At 42.3% G+C, this 19,948-nt stretch overlaps 1 protein-coding gene and 1 non-coding gene across 2 annotated transcripts in view; both read right to left on the reverse strand.

Moving 5' to 3' along the window:
• Matr3 (matrin 3) overlaps window positions 1-6,110 on the reverse strand; it is a 43,263-nt gene extending 37,153 nt beyond the window's left edge. The window contains exons 1-3 of the mRNA XM_074076910.1: window positions 5,989-6,110; window positions 2,880-2,952; window positions 2,059-2,128 (exon numbers count right to left, since the gene is read on the reverse strand). The gene's annotated coding sequence lies outside the window, so the exon portion shown is untranslated. The remainder of the gene's footprint in view (window positions 1-2,058; window positions 2,129-2,879; window positions 2,953-5,988) is intronic.
• LOC141424477 (small nucleolar RNA SNORA74) lies at window positions 2,246-2,446 on the reverse strand. The gene has a single exon (XR_012449392.1). It is a non-coding gene; the product is annotated as a small nucleolar RNA SNORA74 (small nucleolar RNA).
• Window positions 6,111-19,948: the final 13,838 nt, after the last annotated feature.

Below are 19,948 nucleotides of genomic sequence, written 5' to 3' on the forward strand. Positions count from 1 at the left end.
GAGCACAGGCACACAAATAGCAAATGATTTATACCTCCTCGAGAAGCAACATAGGAACCTCTCTGCCCTATCTGTGGTCAGGAAGGCAACCTGTACACTCAAAGTTTAACTCAAGACCTGACTTAAAACTAGTTCCCAAAGTTTAATCCCCAGTGTAAAAACAAAACAAAAACAAAAAACTTATGGAGCTATTTGATGACATATTTCCCTACCCAAGACACTGATCAAATGCTCTGCTAGAAACTATCTCCCTCTTAGGAGCACATTAAAATGAAGAGAACCACTCTGATAAAAGTATGCCATGCAAAAAGTATGCATAAACAAATCCTAAACACAAGAAAAAAAAGTATTTTACTAGTCCTCTAAAAAGATGAATTTAAGGCGAAGGCATTTATATGCAATGTTGGATTGGCCCTGAATATGCTGCTAATAAGCTGTTGAACTCTCAAGGCCTGAATGGCAAACCATAATCCATTAGCAAATTCTAGCTTGCTACCTGTTTTTGAATAGTCCCAGGAAATAAGAATGGTTTTTGAATTTGTAAATGCTTGGGAAAAATTTGGCATTGGAAATTTTATGAGTCCAATTTCAGTGCCCATAAATACTTTACTAGAACACAGTCATGCTCATTTGTTGACATATTCTCTAATGGCTGCTTTCATGGTACAACTGCATAGTTATAAAGATCACATGGCTGCATAAGTCTAATATATTTACTATTTGGGTCATTTCAGGAAGCAGCAGTGTTTAGTAAACTTTCTGGAATGTTGTTTGAGCTGTTCACTATGGTTGTCAACTAATAAAACATGAAATTGAAAAATGTATTTTAGCTTAATCAACAAATAGCCATATGCAGTATACAATTTATAGCAGCGCTCTAAAAAAATGACATACTTTAGATTCTAGAATTATAATACACTCCATAATTTCTTTTGGTGGTACTGGGATTTGAAATCAGGGCCTTATGCTTATTATTAGGCAGGCACTCTACCACTTATGCCACAATTTTTTTCCTTTTTTTTTTTTGTGGTACTGGGGCTTGTACTCGAGTCTTCACCTTGAGCCACCCCACCATCCCTACTTTTGCAAAGGGTTTGAGAGAGTCTCACAAACTATGCCTGGGCTGGCTCGAATCGTGAACCTCCTGATCTCTGCCTCCTGAGTAGCTAGGATTATAGGCATGAGCCATGGGCGCCAGGCTAAACCAGCAATTTTTGCTTTAGGGTTGCTGTTTATGCCCACGCCAGTATGGACTGTGATCCTCCTTTCCGCTTCCCATGTAAACAGGAATCACAGGTGCATGCCACTGCATCTGTGTTGGTTTAGATGGGGTCTTGGGAACTTTTTTTTTTTCAGCTTGTCTGCTTTTTATTGTAAAAAATGTCAGTGATAAAATGCTTCTCTCCCCAAATCTTTTGTTAGGATCTAAGTTCTTTTTTTTTTATTTTATTATTCATATGTGCATACAAGGAAGGCTTGGGTCATCTCTCCCCCCTACCCCCTCAATACCCAGCAGAAACTATTTTGCCCCTATCTCTAATTTTGTTGTAGAAAGAGTATAAGCCATACTAGGAAGGAACAAGGGTTTTTGCTGGTTGAGATAAGGATAGTTATACAGGGAGTTGACTCACATTAATTTCCTGTGTGTGTGTTACCTTCTAGGTTAATTCTTTTTGATCTCACCTTTTCTCTAGTTCCTGGTCCCCTTTTCCTATTGGCCTCAGTTGCTTTTAAGGTATCTGCTTTAGTTTCTCTGTGTTAAGGGCAACAAATGCTAGCTAATTTTTTAGGTGTCTTACCTATCCTCACCCCTCCCTTGTGTGCTCTTGCTTTTATCATGTGCTCAAAGTCCAATCCCCTTGTTGTGTTTGCCCTTGATCTAATGTCCACATATGAGGGAGAACATACGATTTTTGGTCTTTTGGACCAGGCTAACCTCGCTCAGAATGATGTTCTCCAATTCCATCCATTTACTTGGGAACTTTTCGAATCTGTCTCCCGCACCCAACTTCCATAACCACCCATCTGAGGGAACTTCATGACAAAATGACTACATACATGTGTGACACCAGGCTGTTAGAGATCTGAAGTCCTGATGCAAACAGATTTCTCATTCAGGTGAAGGCACCTGCGATGAAAGGAGGTAAGAATGACCTAAGGTGCTTGGGAATGAAACCCAGGGCCTAAATGTTCCAACACTAAGCTAAAGCCACAGGAACTTTTCTAACAAGGACAACAACAAAAAATTGTTTGCACCCAGACTAGGACCAACTCCACAGGAGGAGCCATTCCACTCTCAGAGGTGCAAAACACTGTCCAAAGGTTCTTGGCCACAAGCCCAAAACGGTGCTTGGAGCCAAGCCTCAGTAAAGACAGTGCTTGCTCTTCCAACAGTGTAACACAATCACAGACATTACAGTAGCCTGGATAGCTGACAACTGCTGGATTATTCCTAAAATTTCTTGGTTTTGTTTCAGATAGTTACTTCTGTCCTGTAGAAGATATGAACATAGCACCACAATTAGTGGGACACTGACTACAGAACAGGTATGGGTTCAGTTTTATTCAATATTCAGAGAGTTCTTGGTATATGCCAGAGACTGAGCTTGGGATTTAGTATTAAACAAAGCAACATACATTATTCCGTAGAGCTATAGAATTTACAGTTTCCTTATAAATTCCTCAGATGGCATGACTTGGCTACACAGATCCTAATGCCTTCACACAAGCCACCAAAATTCTACTTTCATTACCCAGATACTAAATTTGAGGGCAAATAGAGGTGAATTTGCATCCCAATTGTCTCTTGACAGATATCAACTAGCCACCAAGCCTGGCACAGAGAGGTAGTCAATGCTGGAATAAATAAGGACATTTACCTGACAATTCCACATACACACTGTCACTCTCTTCTCTTCAGGAAGGTGAAAAATGCCTTATTTTCAAGTCACCCTAAAAAGGAAGGCAAGAAGATAAGCTTTAGTGACGTATTGTATAAAATAGTGACTATAACAATGCATCATATACTTCCAAATTGCTAAACAATTTAAATATTTTCCCCACAAATATGTAATATGCAATTATTATTTGACAATGAAAAATAAAATAATTACAAAAGACAGAATAGCAAACGAGATACATTTCCCATGGATTTATCTGTTCAACACCCTAGATTAAAACAGCAGCTCCTAAGATCCTTATCTGTAAAGGTGGAAAAAATGTTGGCCATTCATGTATGATCTACAAATTTCTACTATTTGCCTTTTTCCCTGCCTACCTGCCGAATATCATCAGTCCTAAGACCACCTATGTAAAAGGCTATTCACAACATTTGGGCCATTCAATCAAATGACTCAACATTCAGCTGAGAGAATCCTTTTAAGGGAAAGCCAATTGATGGAACAAAATAAGCTTTGATTACTAATTCCCTGCCCATACTCTCCCCCCAACATCCTCACCAGTTCCTCCTATGGAAACTAGGGTGTCACTTTTCACCAAGGCAGTAACTAAGTCGGCTCTCCGAACATTGTCCAGAATCACCCTGAGTGATAAATGTTTGCCTAGAACCAGGAGGCATTTCTTCTCAGAAAATCAGCATTCTAAAATAAAATCATGCTGGGAGCATCGTTTAAGTGGAAGAGCACTGCCTACCCAAGTTCAAAACCCTATCCTGCCAAAATAATACAAAATCAGTGCAAAGGGTACTCAATACTTTCTACTACAAAGCGGCAAGAACGGTTCACTTCTGATGATCGATACCAATACAAATACTTTCAGTTTAAAGCAGGAATTAGGATGGTTTTCCTTAGGCCTTGCTCCCAGAGCCCATCAACCACTATTTTCATATTTGATTAAAGAGCTGGAGAAGAATGCTCATAATTTTTTGTTGTTGATGAGAGAGGGGAGGGTACAGTGGTGTTTTCCTATGTTGTCCAGGCTTGTCAAGTTATCTTAACGATTATGTGCTGGAACTTCAGCAGTGTACCTTTACACTAAATGGCCATAATTAAAACAAATTCTCAATAGTATTTTCTTAAATAGGGCACTTCATGGGGTAACTACAATTATTAAATTCTTTAACAAAATGATCATAGGGCTGGGAGTGTAGTTCAAGCAGTAGAGTTACTGCCTAGAAAGCACAGCTGAGTTCAAATTCCAGTACTGCAAGAAAAAAAAAAAAAGAAGGAAAAAAAAATCTCTTCCCTGGGACTGCCTCAGTTTTATTTGAGCACCAGTGACTTAACGCCTGTAACCCCTGCTACTTGGGAGGCTGAGATTTAGAACTTCAGTTCAAAGCCAGTCCAAATAGTTCTGGGTCAAGAGGTAGAGCATGAAGTTCAAACCATCAATGTCCCACCAGTCTCCCCCCCCAAAAAAAACCCCAAAGGAATCATGACTAGCTTTTATTGTGGGAGGGAGCCAATCACTTTAATTGAAATCCCACTGACTCCCCCTTATCAGGCCCCTTTTGCACAATCTGTAGACAGTAATACATTAAAGCTTCATGTTTATACACCCCTCCCTGGCTTACTTTTGCTGTTTTTCCAAGGTGTGAGTCAAGTAGCTTTATACTACCCAGTTAGACCAGATTCACTCAGGGAGATAGGAGTTTTAGGTTTCTCCCTACAAAAACTCTTGCAGATTTAGTCTTAATGAATAAGCAACTATGCTGACATCCTGGTATAGTTGAGAACAGAGTTGGCAAAAACCAGGCCCAGAATGTCAGCCAGCTTTTAGCTGCTGTTCTCCCAGCGGTGTAACACTTACCTAGGTACAAGGCAACCTAGGCAGCTGCCTACAGCTGGGGCCAAAGAGAGCTTCTACCTTAAGTCCAAAGATGGCTACTCTGCAATCCAAGCATTCCAGGATAGACAAAAGTGAACACGTGCAGCTTTGAGCCCCAGCACTCAAAAATCCATTATTTTTGTGAGGCCAGAGCCACAGAACCAATAGTGGACAAGAAACAAACATCTTATCCTTGGTTATCTTTGTTTTCACAGTTGATTTATTACTTTATGTACAACAGCAGTTCAACAGGAGCACATAAATGGCCTAGACAACTATCATGAAGTTTGAAGCTATCATTTAGCAGCCAAACCACTCAGCAAGTACCTCAATCTCATTTGTAGAATGGGAGTAACAGTGCTCTGTAGACAGGATGGTTGTGAGACGGTATGTGAGTCAAAAGTACTGATATGTGGTAGAGTGGGCATTCAATAAATAACTTGAGCTACATTCCAGAAAGGTATGATGAATAAGGGCGAGTACAAAGGGAAGTCAACCAGGGTGAGCAAAGGGCAGTGAAAATGCAAAAGGCCGGTTTAAACTAGATAGAGGAAAACCTTGAATATGGGACACCTTTTGAAGGACAGTAAAAGCAGCCACTTAGATAAAAAATCACTGAATGCAGTAATGTTTGGGAAAGGAACTACTGACTTAAAGCAATGACCAATATGTCTGCAAAAACGTTAGTAACTATTCCTACACACTCAGCAATATAATTATCCCTATTTGTAGAAGGTTGTTTTATCTAAGCCCATACCTTTTCCCAACCATTTTCAAATCTTACACCTAACCTCCTCCAGATAATTTAAACGAACAAGAAAATGAATAGAAGACTCATTGCTCGGGTCTAAAAAACGAAACTAGTCTGCCTCTTTCAGGTCCTCGTGTTGGAGGGGCTGACTCAATTCCATCCAGACATGTGGTCCTCACAAACCCAAGTCTCTGCCTGCGGTCGCCTTGAGAGGGACGCTCTCGGAGTTCGGCTCCAGGTGACTGACTCCCAAGCGAGAAGACGTGCAGTAGAACACGAGGCGACTCTGAGGTTATGGTTTCCCAGGGTCTCTTCAAGATGCCCTCCAAGCCTGGGGTCACGAGGAAACGAACCACAATTTCGTCTGGTGCCCCGGCAGGAGCCTCCCCACATTTCTTTTGCCTCTGGGCTGGTAAACCACCAAGGCTACTTCCCACCCGGCCCTCACTTACCCGCACGTGTACGGAGCTCCACAAAACCAACCAGCGCAGGCAGAGGCCGCACGGGAAAGGGCAGGCGGCAGCCGGCGGGAGCCCCGCCCCGGGGCGCCGGGGGCGGCTCCATCCCGCCCCGGCCCGCCGGCTCCGCCCACAAAGGGCCGGGTCAGAAACACCCTAGGGCGGTGGTGCACTGGAGTGTCCTCGGCCTCGGTGCTACACCCTGGGGAAGAAAACGCTGGAGTCCGAACAATCGCTATATTTGTTGGACACCCGTCCCATTTCTTACGTAGAAGTGGCGCTGGGTTCTGAGCTGCTAAACAGAGAACATCGTGTGTCCCAGCGGGGCCAGGCTCACTGCCTGCCCGCCCTTAACACGCCTGGGAAGCCTGTTTCACACACACGTGCAGAGCCTTTTGGTTGCCGCAGGTCTGGCCCACGCTTTTGCACTTCCCACGCACATCCTCTTTCTGGCTTTCTGCAGCAGCACTCTCAGTTGGCTAATGGATCTTCCACCCACGCAGGTCACATTAGTTGGGTTTTTTCTGGATATCTTAAGGAGGTTTTAGGGTAGATTAGGCCAGTATGTCCTGGCCTAACACTGCGGACCACATCCTTGGGTGTCCTGCAGTGGAATTCTTAGGTAAGCTGCAGCAGCTAAAGAATGCTGACTTTTTCTGCCAAGTTTTTGCTGCTCCTGTGGCACAATCAGCCAAAGAAGCCATATTCTCGGTTTGGACAGACACCGCCGTATTATCAGGATTTCTTTTGAATACTAACATTTCCTTTCTCCAGTAGTTAGGAGTCATTATGATTCCGTTCAGATGAACAGATGGTGATGCTGGAGCCCAAGGGACCAGGCCCACCAGCAGTAATTCCTAAATCCATTTTATAACTTTAAATTCTAGAGCTCCTCCAATTTTCTGACTCCCTCCCCAACTCTCTTCCCCAGCTTCTTACAGGCTCTGTTGATATATTGTATCTGGCACCATTGCCAGGCAAGCCCCTGGGAATCAGTCACTGCCCTTGGCGTCTTGCCAACCTGTTTTATTATCTATTTCCTCAGCTCTTTCATAATGAAAAAAAAAAAAGTGCTTCCTATTCACCCCAACCCTAGCATAACTCTCCTGAAAAAGCCCAGAGTCCTAAACTGATTCCAACAAGAGACCCTAGGCTATAGGGCCAAAGACCGACTGGAGAAGTGGCAAACCCCAAATCTCAGTTTTAATGGAGTTGAACATAGGTTGTGGTTGGGAAAGTGCCTACATAAATGCAGTAATTTAAAAAGTCACATGATCAGTGTTGGGCTGGTAGGCAGGAGTTCTGTTTTGCAGTTAAATCAGAATATGACTGAAGACTGCTTGCTGCCATAATCATTGCAGCATCCGGCTGTCACAGTGTGTTCATAAAAGAGGGTTATGAGCGCTATAAAACCGAGCAGATTGGGTGGGTAATTGTCCTGTAGAGCTCTGCTAAAGGAGAAATTGCTTTGGTATCTCATATATTTTTCTACCTTTCCTTCCAAACCCACAAAGTGGAGAAGGCAGAGCTACCCTGAGAATTCATGAAAAGGAAAGATGAGGGGTCAACCTTCTTGACCTCCACTCTTAAATTCTGAATTCATGATAATGGGTTGATTCACATGTTCTTTTACCTGTAATATCAGAATTTTTCTGTATTTTCATTTCTTATACCTGCAAAGACAAAATTGTAGTAGTAATTAAAAAATAAAAGGTAATATGAAGATTCAAAAATAAAATTAAAACAAAATTTTTAAAAAAAAGAACATTTCTGGAAAAACAATGCAGCTAAGCGGAAGGCCAAGGATGAGGGCAAGCCCATTTGCTTTGCGTTTGACCTCATAACTAAAAGTCTGGCCCCAAATGACACCAGATTCCCAAGTTTCTTGCCTATGTTTCCCTTTCCCTTCTACCTATCCTCTCCACCTTGCTTCTCTCATTGATGCCTTTTGCTCAAGACTGAAAGAAAGGAAACATGTACACACACATAAAAATATCAATAACAGAAGGACCATGTATTACTGATTCCATCCATATATGCTATGGTTTGAATGTGATTTGTCCCTTGTAATTTCATGTGCTTGAGTCTTGGTCCACAGTGTGGCTATTAAGGTGGTGGGGCCTAGTGGAAGGTGGTTAGATTATTGAGGACACTGCTATCAGAAGGAATTAATGTAATACTCTAGGGACCTTTGTCAGTTCCTGTGAAAGTAGTTTGTTATAAAAAGAGCAAGACAAAAAAAAAAAAACAAAAAAAAACGAGCAAGACTTTCTCTTCCTGGTCTTTGGTGGGTCAAGTGAGCCAAATAAACCTCTTTGTGTGTGTGGTACTGGGGTTTGAACTTAGGGCCTTGCACTTGCTAGGCAGGCTCTCTGCCACCTGAGTCTCTACCAGCCCCTTGTTTTCTTTATAAATTACCCCAGCCTTGTGTATTTTGTTATAGTAATAAAAAATGGATTAAGACAATATGAAAGTCCAGAATAAGACAATCTATTGAGACAGGAAATAGATTAGGTCTGAAAGAGGTAATAGCTAAGGGGTATAGGGTTTCTTTGGGGGATGATATTGGCCATGGTCATGGTTGCACATATTTGTGAATATATTAAAAACCATTGAATATACACTTTAATAAATTATCTCAATAAAGCTGTTGAAACAATAACAAAAACATATCTGTGGACCTGCAGTTCTGCTAGTAATTGTGTGCTCTATGGTCATTTAAGAACTAGAAAGGAGCTGGGCAGTGGTGGCTCACACCTCTAATCCTAGCTACTCAGGAGGCAGAGATCAGGAGGATCATGATTCGAAGCTAGCCTGGGCAAATAGAAACCCTGTTTTGAAAAAACCTAACACAAAATGGAGCTGGCAGAGTGGCTCAAGTGGTAGAGTACCTGCCTAGTAAGTGTGAGATCCTGAGTTCAAACCCTACTACCACCAAAAACAAAAAACAAAAAGAACTAGAAAGGACTTTTTATTTTGGGTCCTGTGGCCTCTCAGAGTTCCTTATTCTATGGAAAACTATGTCATTTGGGCCAGAAGCACAAACAGATGCACAAAGGTACACACATTCCCACACTTCCACTCCTTAACTCAACTTCCTCACAATGACTTGATTCAATGTTTACTGTGTAGAAGGCAGGCAGGACCTGAAAGAACCAGTCTCTTCATTCCCTCAAGGATTTAAAATTAAATTATTATGATACTGACCTCTGTATAAACAAATATAGCTCTTTAAATGAAAGGCAATTAGGTACAAACAATAGTCACTAGGCAGCCTGGGATTCTGAACTTCCTTTATTGAATGTAGGGAAACATAGTGATATGAGCTATAGACCAATTTCCAGTCCTTCTTGGAGCTGAGCAAGTTCCAGGACTTGCCTTCTTCCTCACATGCCTCCAGTCACCCCTTCATTTGGTTGCTAGACTCAATTTGTCAGTCTATTTTCATATCCCTCATTTTCTCACCAACCCCACCCCCACAACATCCAAATTGGCTCTCTAATACTGAAACCATTTGCCGGAAATTCATTAAACTGAACACATGGGAAATTACAGAGGAGATTTCACATGTCACTTATGCTCAAATATAGAAAGTAATTTTAAAAGGACAGTGCTGGGAGTCTATTTTTACCTTGCTTGTTTGTGCTGAGCTTTCTTATCTTGCTGTCTCTCTTTCTGTTACTGGCTATCTCTCTTTTTCCTTGTTTCTTCTTTAATATTGGCCTTTAAAATCTTTGTCCCAGGTTCTCTTATCTTGCTTTTTAGAGTCTGTTTCTGGCTTGTCATTCATTCAACATATTTTGAGTACCTACCATGCAGCAGCCCCTGTGGTAGACCCTAGGAGGGATTCAATGAGGAGGAAGTCCTTATCAGTATGGCCTTTACAGTCTGATGAGGGAGGTGGTCCTTAGGGAGAGTGGATTTCAATTTGGTCACAGGAAAGCTTGGGAGATTTCTTGAGGAATGTGGAAACCAAAGACCTAGGTCTGTATGTGACCTAGGATGAGGGAATAGCAGTTGGGTGTGGTGTTATGTACTTGTAAACCCAGCTTCTCAAGAGGCTGAGATAGGAGGATTACTTAAATCCAGGAGTTTGGGGCCAATCAGTGCAACATAATGAGACCCAGCTCTTAAATTTTTTTTAAATAAAAAAATACTAAAAATAATCTTATTTTAAGGTTGTGATGATTGAATGTATACCATTATCATGTATAAAGGGCATGGCAGGTGTCCAATGTATGTTACTTCCTTTCCATTATTTCTCTAGCCACCCTTGAATCCTATAATTAAAAATAAATACATAAATCTACTGCTAAATAAATTAAAAAAAATAAAGCCTAGTCTCCCAATTGGAAATGAATTTCTCAAATGGTGTTCACTAATCATATGCCTAGAGAGATGAGCTGCTACTAGATTGGTTACTGTAAGTTGTATTATTCATACAGCTTATAAGTGATCACTCCCTTCCTCTGGGAGAAGAAAAAAGCCATAAAAAAATAAAATTACAGTATAGGAAAGAGACTAAAATGAGAGATGGCAAAGGACTTCCTCACTTGGAGAGCTGGAATGTGAGTGGATGCCTTAGAGCTACAGAGAGCCTCTGTCTGAACAGGGTCAGGGCAGGCCTACTTGGAAGTTGAGAATGAACCTGACAGCCTCTTCATGTTCTTTTTAGCCTAAGGAATCCTTGTGGGAGGCATTACAGTTTCTTTTCCTTTTCTAAGCCAGGTGTGCTCTGGGGAGCTGAATGCTGCCATAAGGCTTATTGTTCATAAGGAAAGGAAAAATGGCAGCTGCCATTTCAGGTACTTAATAAGTACACTAAATTAGGAAGCTGCTGATTTGTTTTACCTGATTCCTCCTCTTTGATAAAGAAATCTCTTCAATCAGAGGTTCCTTGAAGCTGAAATGGAAGCCTGAGTTCAACTGCAGAAATTGACAGACAACACACAAATGAATAAGCGGGACTCAGTACCAGGATTCCCTCTCCTGCCCAGCCCTCATCCACAGGAAATTCCAGGGAGCTTTTGGTCAAGTTATTTGCAAAGGGGATTAGTTTATTTGTTTATTTCCCCTCACCACTATTTTTCTTTCTTCTCCTTTTTACCTCCTTCTCATTTCCCTTCCCTTCTCTCTTCTGTCTCCTCCTTTTTTCTTTCCTCTTCCTCTCCTCCTTCCTAATTTCCATTTCAAATATTGGTCTTATCACCAGCCCCACTGTGATTTCTGGTCCAACAACTTTAACATTCCTGCTTGATCTAAAGTAATAATACTATTCTAATCATAAAAGCAATACTCTGTTTTTGTATATAGCAAGGTTTCCCAACATTTAGTCAAAGGCATTGGGGGAAGACATGTTGGATTTTTAGAATCTTTCATATGCTTTAATATGAATTACGAATTACTAAAAATAGTCAGTGATGGTCCATTTTCAAAGCAAGGCATTTAACCCTGGCTGCTTGGTTTTATATCAGCTTGGGGATGCTGGGGGAGGATCAACTGATAAGGAAACTTAAACTGGAAGGGGTAAATCATGATAAAATGAGGAAATGAGTGAAAGCTGTGTGTATATCAGAAAGCATATATCACAGGGAGACCTTCCTGCCACCAAAGGAGACAGATACCACCTAAAGCCCACTTCTAAGATTTGACCAATTCTAAGAGAGGCATATTTTTAAATAACCCAATAGGAAATTTAGGCAATGTACAGGAAAAAATGTACACTCCATAGTACTCAGCCAATGAGGAATCGGTGGAGGGACTTTTGTGCTAGACAATATAATGCCTCTTGTAACCGCTTTGGGTGTCTCTGTTCACCAGCAGCCAATCTAGCAAGATCACTGTTAAAATCTCATAGTACTCTGTCTCTGAGTCCATTCTTTGAGTTTGCACAGGTGAGCATATTTCTCACATGAATGTCCACATGGGGCTAGAATTTTGGAACTCAAATTTCCTAAGGCTCTTTGACATTTTATTTTCCCCTCATAGCTAGACTGAGATAAGTGGTGGAACACATTTCAGAAACAACACTTTGTTGCTTGCTGGCTAGCTGTGTAACTATGAATCAAGCATGCAAATTCTCTGAGCTTCAGTTTTACTCATCTGTAAAGTGGGGCTAATACAAATTCCCTGTCCCATGATAGGACTAGGGCTATAGTCAGTCATCTGAAGATAACTTTGACCAAGACTGGAGGATCTGCTTTGAAGACCATTCATTTTGCTGTTAACATGAACCTCTCCATAGGGTTGATCACAACTTGACAACTGGTTTCCCCCAGAGTGAGTGATCAGAAAGACCAAGAGAAAATGACTAAGAAGGAATCCTGGAAATCACATAGGATTACTTCTTCCATATTTTATTTGCCACACAGACAAACCCTGATACCACATGGGAGGAGACTACAAATGTATGAATACTAGGAAATATGGATCATCTCCAATGAAGTAGATTACCACAACTGGTTTACAGAAAATGTCTTCAAAACAACCATCTCTTCAACATATATGTGGCCTTAAAACACTGGCATTCACATACTTTTTGGGAAAAGGTCTGAACAGGGACAACATGGGGGTTGGGTGGGTAATTTCAGAAAGTTGCTGAAAATCTACAGGTCTTATGTCAATCTATACAAGCATACTTATTTTTTCAAAGCCCTGCTTCCTCTCTGTCTGGCCTCATTATTTCATTCATCCAATTAACTCAATTTGGAATAATCTTAGTTAAGCCTGCAAAGAAAAAACAATCATTTTGAGGAAAGCGATCAGTTTTCAAAGATGGACTGGGACTTCTCTTGGTAATTTAACCTTGAGATGACACTGGATTTTATGAAAGATAAAGCAGGCCCACCCATCCCTCTAGAATCCCTAGGTACCTTCCTGTGGAAGACAGGCATCCTGCCTAATCTAAGAAGAATGACTGATGGAAAGGATCAGAGCATTTGCCTCATCCCTGAGGGCCAGTGCTGGATCTGTCCAGAACAAAGACATGATTCTCTGGAGGCCCAGAGCAGGCCTCCTAGCTCCATCCCCCACCAGGCTCAGCCTCAGCTCTACGTCGGGATCTGGCCAGTTTCCTCAGTTGAGCAGCAGATGGCATCGCAGCCTCAGGAGCGAGCGCTATAAGGAACTTGCTGTTGGCTTGGCATCTGGGGGTTTCTGGGGTGGGGCTCCTGCTTCTCAGCTCTCAGCTCAAAGAAATTTCTGATCTGTGCTTGCAAATGAAGATACTGCCAGGGCACTATCTCAGAGAGCAGGGACTGAGCCCTCAGTTGGGAAACAGATCTTTTCTGAGAAAGATGAAAATCAATAACTACAGAGATTGGTTTTCCTTCACTGGATGTGAGGGGTCCATGTGGAATATATCCTGGTTTGGGGTCTGGGAGGTTCCTAGTAGAAGCCTCCTGGGATGACCAGATGGGACTTGAGGGATCAGTGGGCTCTGGAAATCATCTAGAGAATTCCAAGGATTCCAGACACTGAATCCTCTTTTTTTTTTTCCCCCAGTGACCCAAATGAGGGGCTATAACCAAGCTGCCAGCCAGTGATGCAGTGATGCAGAAGGGACTTGGTTCTGTAGGCCTTCTCTCTGGGCCTCCATCTCTTCCCTCTTCTTGTGTTTCTGGTTCCTCCTCTTCCTTCCAATTTTCTCACCCTCCCTTCTCCTCTGTCATCTCTAGCTCCTTATGTCCTTTGCTCTGTGGATTCATTTCTTTTCCTCTGCTCCAATTCAGAGAAGAAAGTTGGCTACCAAACAACCATAGCACTCAGATTCTCTGTACTTGTTGTTGCTCCCTTCTTCCCTTCTCATGTCCTCCCTACTACTGCTTGATGGCTAAGTCCCTAGGGGGTCTGGATTAAGGGAGGTCCAGAGATCCCCCAAAAGAGTCTACTTTTTTCCTCCAGAACCAGTTCTCCTGCTTTGTAGCTCTAGAGAGGAAAGACCCCAGGGGCTTCCCAGTAGGATGGAGATCCATTGAACTTTATATTCACTGAGCATCCATTATATGCCATTGGAATGTTGGTTCAAAGGCAGGGTCCTGATGATCCTCTGCTGAATCCACAGTATCCAGGACACAGTAGACACTCAATAAATAAGTATTAAAATTAATGAGTTGCTGGGCACTGAGGGCTCAAACCTGCAATCCTAGCTACTCAGGGGGCTGAGATCAGGAAGATCATGGTTCTAAGTCAGCCGGGGCAAATAGTTCACAAGACCCTTTATTGAAAAAACTCCACACGAAACAGGGCTGGCAGAGTGGCTCAAGTAGTAGAACTGCCTAGCAAGCGTAAGGCCCTGAGTTTAACCCTCCTCCACCCCCCCCAAAAAATTAGTGGGTGGATGGAGGAATGAATGCTGAGCAGTGCATTTGACAATAGGGGTAAAAACATTAATGGTGTAATCCTATAATCCTAGTCCAGGGAGAGAAAGAATTAAAAAATAAAATTAATCACCTGCAATCCAGAATAGTAACTGAAGCTGATGGTGATAGACATTGTAGTGGCACCTGAGTATGTACTATGAAAGCAAAGAAGGCCTTGTTCACTCACCCATGGGGACTTACTAGACTCTGGGATACACCCCAGATGCTTGGCTAGAACAGAGTTAAGGTAGGCCTCTTGCCTGAAGGAAATTCCCAGTTGAGTGAAGGAAACACAGAAGCAAAAAACAGGCAGTAAACAGGATCAGTACTGTATTGGGGAAAACACTGGGCAATGGAGCAGAAAGCAGAGGCAGCTTGCCTGGACAGGGATTCCGTAAGGCTTTCTGGTGAAGTGAGTTTAAAATAATCTGCCTGAAGGGTCAGTAGAAGTTAAGAAAAGAGGCGAACAAGAGAGTTCCAAACCAAACAGAGAACAGGCAAGTTTCATGGAACTGAGCAAATGTATCTGAAATTCTGGCTGGAGTACTAGTAGGTTAGTGAGTAGGGCCAAAAGGCAGGAAGCAAGAAAAATGGATAGAAATGGGAGAGAAGAACTCCAACCAAGATGAAGAAGTGATGACTTTACCTTTTGGGTACGGGAAGCCATTTAAGAGTTTTAAGAAGGGATGAGATAAGATCAAGTTTTCATTTTAGAAAGATTATTCTGGTGGTAAGGTCAGAGGGCCATCCTGGAGACCAGTTAGGGAGTAGACATGATGGTCTGAAGGATGATAATGTCTGTGGAAGAAGAGGTCATGTCTGAGTTGAGATTGAGGATAGTTATGAGTTTTCCTGATCCAAGACTTGGGGGTAATGGGGATGCTGGCTTGCTAGAGACAGAAATTTCACATGGAAAAGTTTTAAGAGCTTGGCATGTTCTGGGAAGCACATGTGGTTATGTATTTTTAGCCTGTGAAAGAGCACAGGAGAAGGTAGCGGGAAATGAGATAGGGAGGAGCTAACCTTTGCTAAGAGATTTGGGAGCCCAGAATGAGGCCAGACTCCTTTGTTTGAGCTGGGGAAGGAGAAAGGAGATATGGCCGTCCTCTGCAGTTACCCAGCTTATCTGGAGGGACCAGAGGTGTTTCAGAAAAAATACTTCATCCAACATCCAGAAGACAAGTTCATACAGTGTCTAAAGATGTGAAGGAGGGCATGGAACTTAAGTAATCAGCAGGTGGACCAAGAAAGGGAGTAGGGAGAATGGGAATTCAAGTGCAAAGGCAAACAAGGCTGGGTGAGATAGGTTCCACTGGAATCTGAAATCACTGTTCTAGAATTGTCCAGTCTCTGGAAATTCTGGAAATTCTTCCTTCTTCTGCCTTGAGATCTCAAAGGAATCATAGCTATCTCTAATTTTTTTCCCCCAAAAATGTTAGAAAAGAGTAGAGGGGCTGGGAATGTGGTTCAGTGATAGAGTGTTTGCCTAACATTCATGATGATCTTGGTTCAATCCCCAGCACTGCAAAAAGGGGAGAGAGTATGGCTAAGTTAATATAATGGTTAAAAATCTAGGCTCTGCTTCTCCTTGTTTTGTGACTTACAAGTAACTAAATATAGCCATTTTCCTCACTTGTTGGTGCTGCAAGCTTGAAATGAAGTAATGTGAACAGAAAACTTACATAGCGAAGGTTCACAATAAATCTTTGTGTTACTGGGATTTTGACATGGGTCAAATGGGGTAGAAGATACAGGGAAGAAAGAAATAGGAAATGATGATAAAGGAGGGCTGGGTGGAAGGGGGTGAGTTACATGTTCAGAATTCTTTAATGGTTTTTAAATCCTATGAGCCAAAATCTTCTACTGCTATGTTTTGAGTGTGTTCCCCAAAGTTTATGTGTTGGAAACTTAATTCCCATTGCAACAGTGTTGAGAAGTGGGGCCTGATAAGAAGTAATTAGGTTTTGAGGGCTCTGCCTTCATAAATGGATTAATTAATGTCTTCGTTGAGGGGGGTGAGTTTGTTAGAAAAATAAATTCAGTCTCTTTGTTCTCTTGCTCTCCCTCTGCCTTCTGCCATGTCAGGACCCTGCAAGCCATACATTACCAGATACCAGACCCTTGATGCTAGACTTAGTCTTCAGAACTGTAAGAAATAAATCTCTGTTCTTTATAAATTACCCAGTCTTGTGTATTCTGTTACAGCAACACAAAACAAACTATGACATCAACTGAGGCCGAAGTCTATCTGTCCTGACTCATCTCCTACTGCTCCCAGTCTCACTTTACAGACTAAACATGACAACACAACCTGTGATTCCCAGAAGTTTTTTAAGCTTTTGTACACACTCTTCTTATGAAGAAAAGGTGGATCCTCAAACCTGTCTTCATACTAAATATCAAGAAGCCTTCAGAGACCTGAAACAGATGTTGGGAAGGGACTCAGGGTGTGTTTGTGTGTGTGTGTGTGTGTGTGTGTGTGTGCGTGTGTGTGTGTGTGTTATAAGAGGAGCACAGCACAGTAAAGATAAACAGAAGGGGGAGAAGGTTAATATGGCTCAAATAAATGACATTTGACAGAGTACTTGGGTGAGAAGAGAGACAGGCAGGTTAAATGGTCATGCATCTTTTTGGTGGTGTTGCTTAGATTAGAGGAGAAGAAGAAAAGGAGAAAGGTTTAATGAAACCCCAGTATAGCCCTGTATCTCCACCCCCTTTGCTGTTTTCTCCCTCTTCCTTCTATGAGGGCCCAAGTTCCCTGGTAGGGGTTGCAAGCCTGGGAGTGTTGCTTAAGGACCCATCTGTTCCAGTTAGGAGACTCAATGAAGGCTCCAGAATGCAAAGGCCCAGTTATGTAGAAAGTGCCTTAGGACTTTGGGAGCCTGGAGAAAGTGTAGCTAATTCAGCCCAGGGAAACCTTGGAAGTCTTCATAGAAGAGGGGCACAGGGCCTTGGCAAAGAAATAGATTACCAGATGAGAAAAGGTTTCTTGGCAATGTGCAAATACATGGAGTCCGGCTGTGCCTCCTCCCTCTCCTTGCTTCTCTTTCCCCTAGCCCATCCTTAGAACCACTGAATATTAGAGATGAAAGAAATCTGAGTGATCTTGAAGGTCATCCCAGACTTTGAATTTTGTATTTGGGACACCCAAAGGGACAAAGAGACCAATCTAAGGTCTCAATGGGTGAGGAACTCAGGCCCAGAGAGGGTTTCACACCTATCTCTGCTCATATTTCCCATCACCATGCTGCCCTGGCCATGTTATCTCTATTTTTTTTTCTTTTTTTACCACCAACCAGAGGACTGAGAATTTTTTTTCCCCAGGTGAGGATGGGAAAGGAATTTTTCCTAACCCTGTTATCCAGTGATAGTAACTACAACATTATTCTTTGTTGAACATTAACTGGGTGTCAGGCACAGTTTGAGGTACTGGGGCACAAAACAAAGTCTCTACCCTCATTTAGCTCACATTCTAGTGTAGAGACAGAAGTTAAATAAACAGACCTCTAACATGTCAGGTGTTTGTAACTCAGCTAGGTTAGCTTTCTCTCAAAAGAGACATGGAAAAGAGAAATGCAGAAGCAGAGATACAAAAAACAGGAAGAAGACCAAGATTGAAGAGTATATAATTAGCAGATACAGAATTAATTAAGGGATGGGCAAAATATCTGGGAGAAGTTAAAAAAAAACAGCTAAAGAGTAGAGAGGGGAAGATGCACTTTTTTCTAAATAAATGTTAACTGATAATTGTCCCTTCTGTTTCTCTGGGATGATACTTCTGCAGTGCCTGCCCTTGTTCACCCTTAACATCCTACGTGGAAGGTGGGGTGGCCATCACTCCCCAGAAGTTTCTCATCCCTTCCTTCCTTCCCTAAACAGATTTTTACTAAGTACCACTTTGGTCCAGAGACTACTCAAGGTGCTGGGCATATAGCAGTGAGCAGGCAATAAATGTGTCAATAAGCCCTTTTTAGGGATGTGCCAGGGAAGCTGCCCCAACTAGGGTGTTCTCATCTATGCAATGGGTATAGTTACACAGTATCTTCTTCTCCAGATGGCTGTGGGATTATAGAAGTTAATACATGAAAGTGCTGAGCACAGTGCCTGGCATAGAGCGAGCTCTCATCATTATTATTCCAGTGTGAGCAGGGCCTGTATCTGAGGAAGTGTGTTACCTTCATTGCATTAAGCACTCATTGAAGGAAAGGCCTATTATTTTCTGTAGCATAGACAACCCCATAGCATAGTGTCTGGCATATAATCCATAAATATCTGTCAGATGAATGGATCCCCATTTCATCAATAGAGAAACCAAGGCTGAGAGTTTAGAGGGTTAAAACATCCAGTTACGTTAATAGCAGAGTCCCAGTCTCTGGATCCAGTGATTCTTAGAACGTGGTCCTGATGCCCCAGGAACTTTCTGGATAAAGGCTGGCAGAGAGTGGTGGCATAGGGAGGGATGTGGTAGGACAAGATCCTGAGAAACCTATGGTACGACCTTAAAAGTGGGTTTAAAAGGAGCCTTATTCTCCTTATCTTTTCTGGACACAGACAAAGATGAGAGACTGGCATGTCACTAAAGATTTCCTTTGTGTGTGTGTGTGTGTGTGTGGTATTGGGGTTTGGACTCGGGTCTTCATGCTTGTAAAGCAGGCACTCTATTGCTTGAGCCAATCTCTAGTCCATTTGGCACTGGTTATTTTGGAAATGGAATCTCATGAACTATGTATTCAGGCTGGCTTCAAACTGAGATCCACCCAATTTCAACCTCCCTAGGATTACAGGTGACAGTCCTAAAGACTTCTGAATCTTCCTCATCCCCTACTGTGGGCTGTTCCCCAGCAGCCAGCCACACTTATGCTTTTCATTCTTTTCATTCTTTCTATTGTCAAACCTTGGTTGCTGACAGCTTGCCTTCCTTCTTTCCATCTCTTTCTTTTGCCCACCCTGCCTAAGGACTTCCTCTGTCTCTTCCCGTCTGTTCATTCCTCTCTTTCTGGCTCTCTGATCTCTGTTCCTCCCCTTCTTTCCCTCTATCCCTCCATCCCTTTGGAAAGCACCAGCCTTGTTCTTTCCTCCCTAAATTGAAGGGCAGTGGTATAGTAAAACAAATTGCTGTCAACAAAAGTATATTTCCACTGTATCCATCCTCCTGTAGGGAAGATTTATCAGGGTTTCTCACCCTGTACTGTTATATAAATGTGGTAATCCAATGGAAATATGATATCTAAGGAATCTGAGGATAAAGTCTCCATAAAACTATCAATTACTCACTGGGGCTTGAATTTGCTTAACTCACTCATTGCCTTGCCTGCCTCCTGCCTCTCCCCCTTTTGGGGGGGACATTTTGACAGTTTGCTACAGCATATAAAAGATGCTTTCTGCCTCCTTGAGTCCTGGGAGGTCATCTGGAGGATCAAATGTTTGTAAAGTGCTTGAGAAATTACAAAGTGCTACATAATTCAAGAGTATTATTATTTCTATTGTTGTGTGGGCTGTCTCTGTGCCTCTTTGGTTTGACAGATGTCTGCTCTGTTCACAAGCCTAGGTTAACCTTGGGTGTCTGTAACTTCCTTTCGGCTACTTGCACTTAT

The sequence above is a fragment of the Castor canadensis genome, chromosome 6, assembly GCF_047511655.1.
Source record: "Castor canadensis chromosome 6, mCasCan1.hap1v2, whole genome shotgun sequence".
In the NCBI taxonomy this organism is placed as follows: domain Eukaryota; kingdom Metazoa; phylum Chordata; class Mammalia; order Rodentia; family Castoridae; genus Castor; species Castor canadensis.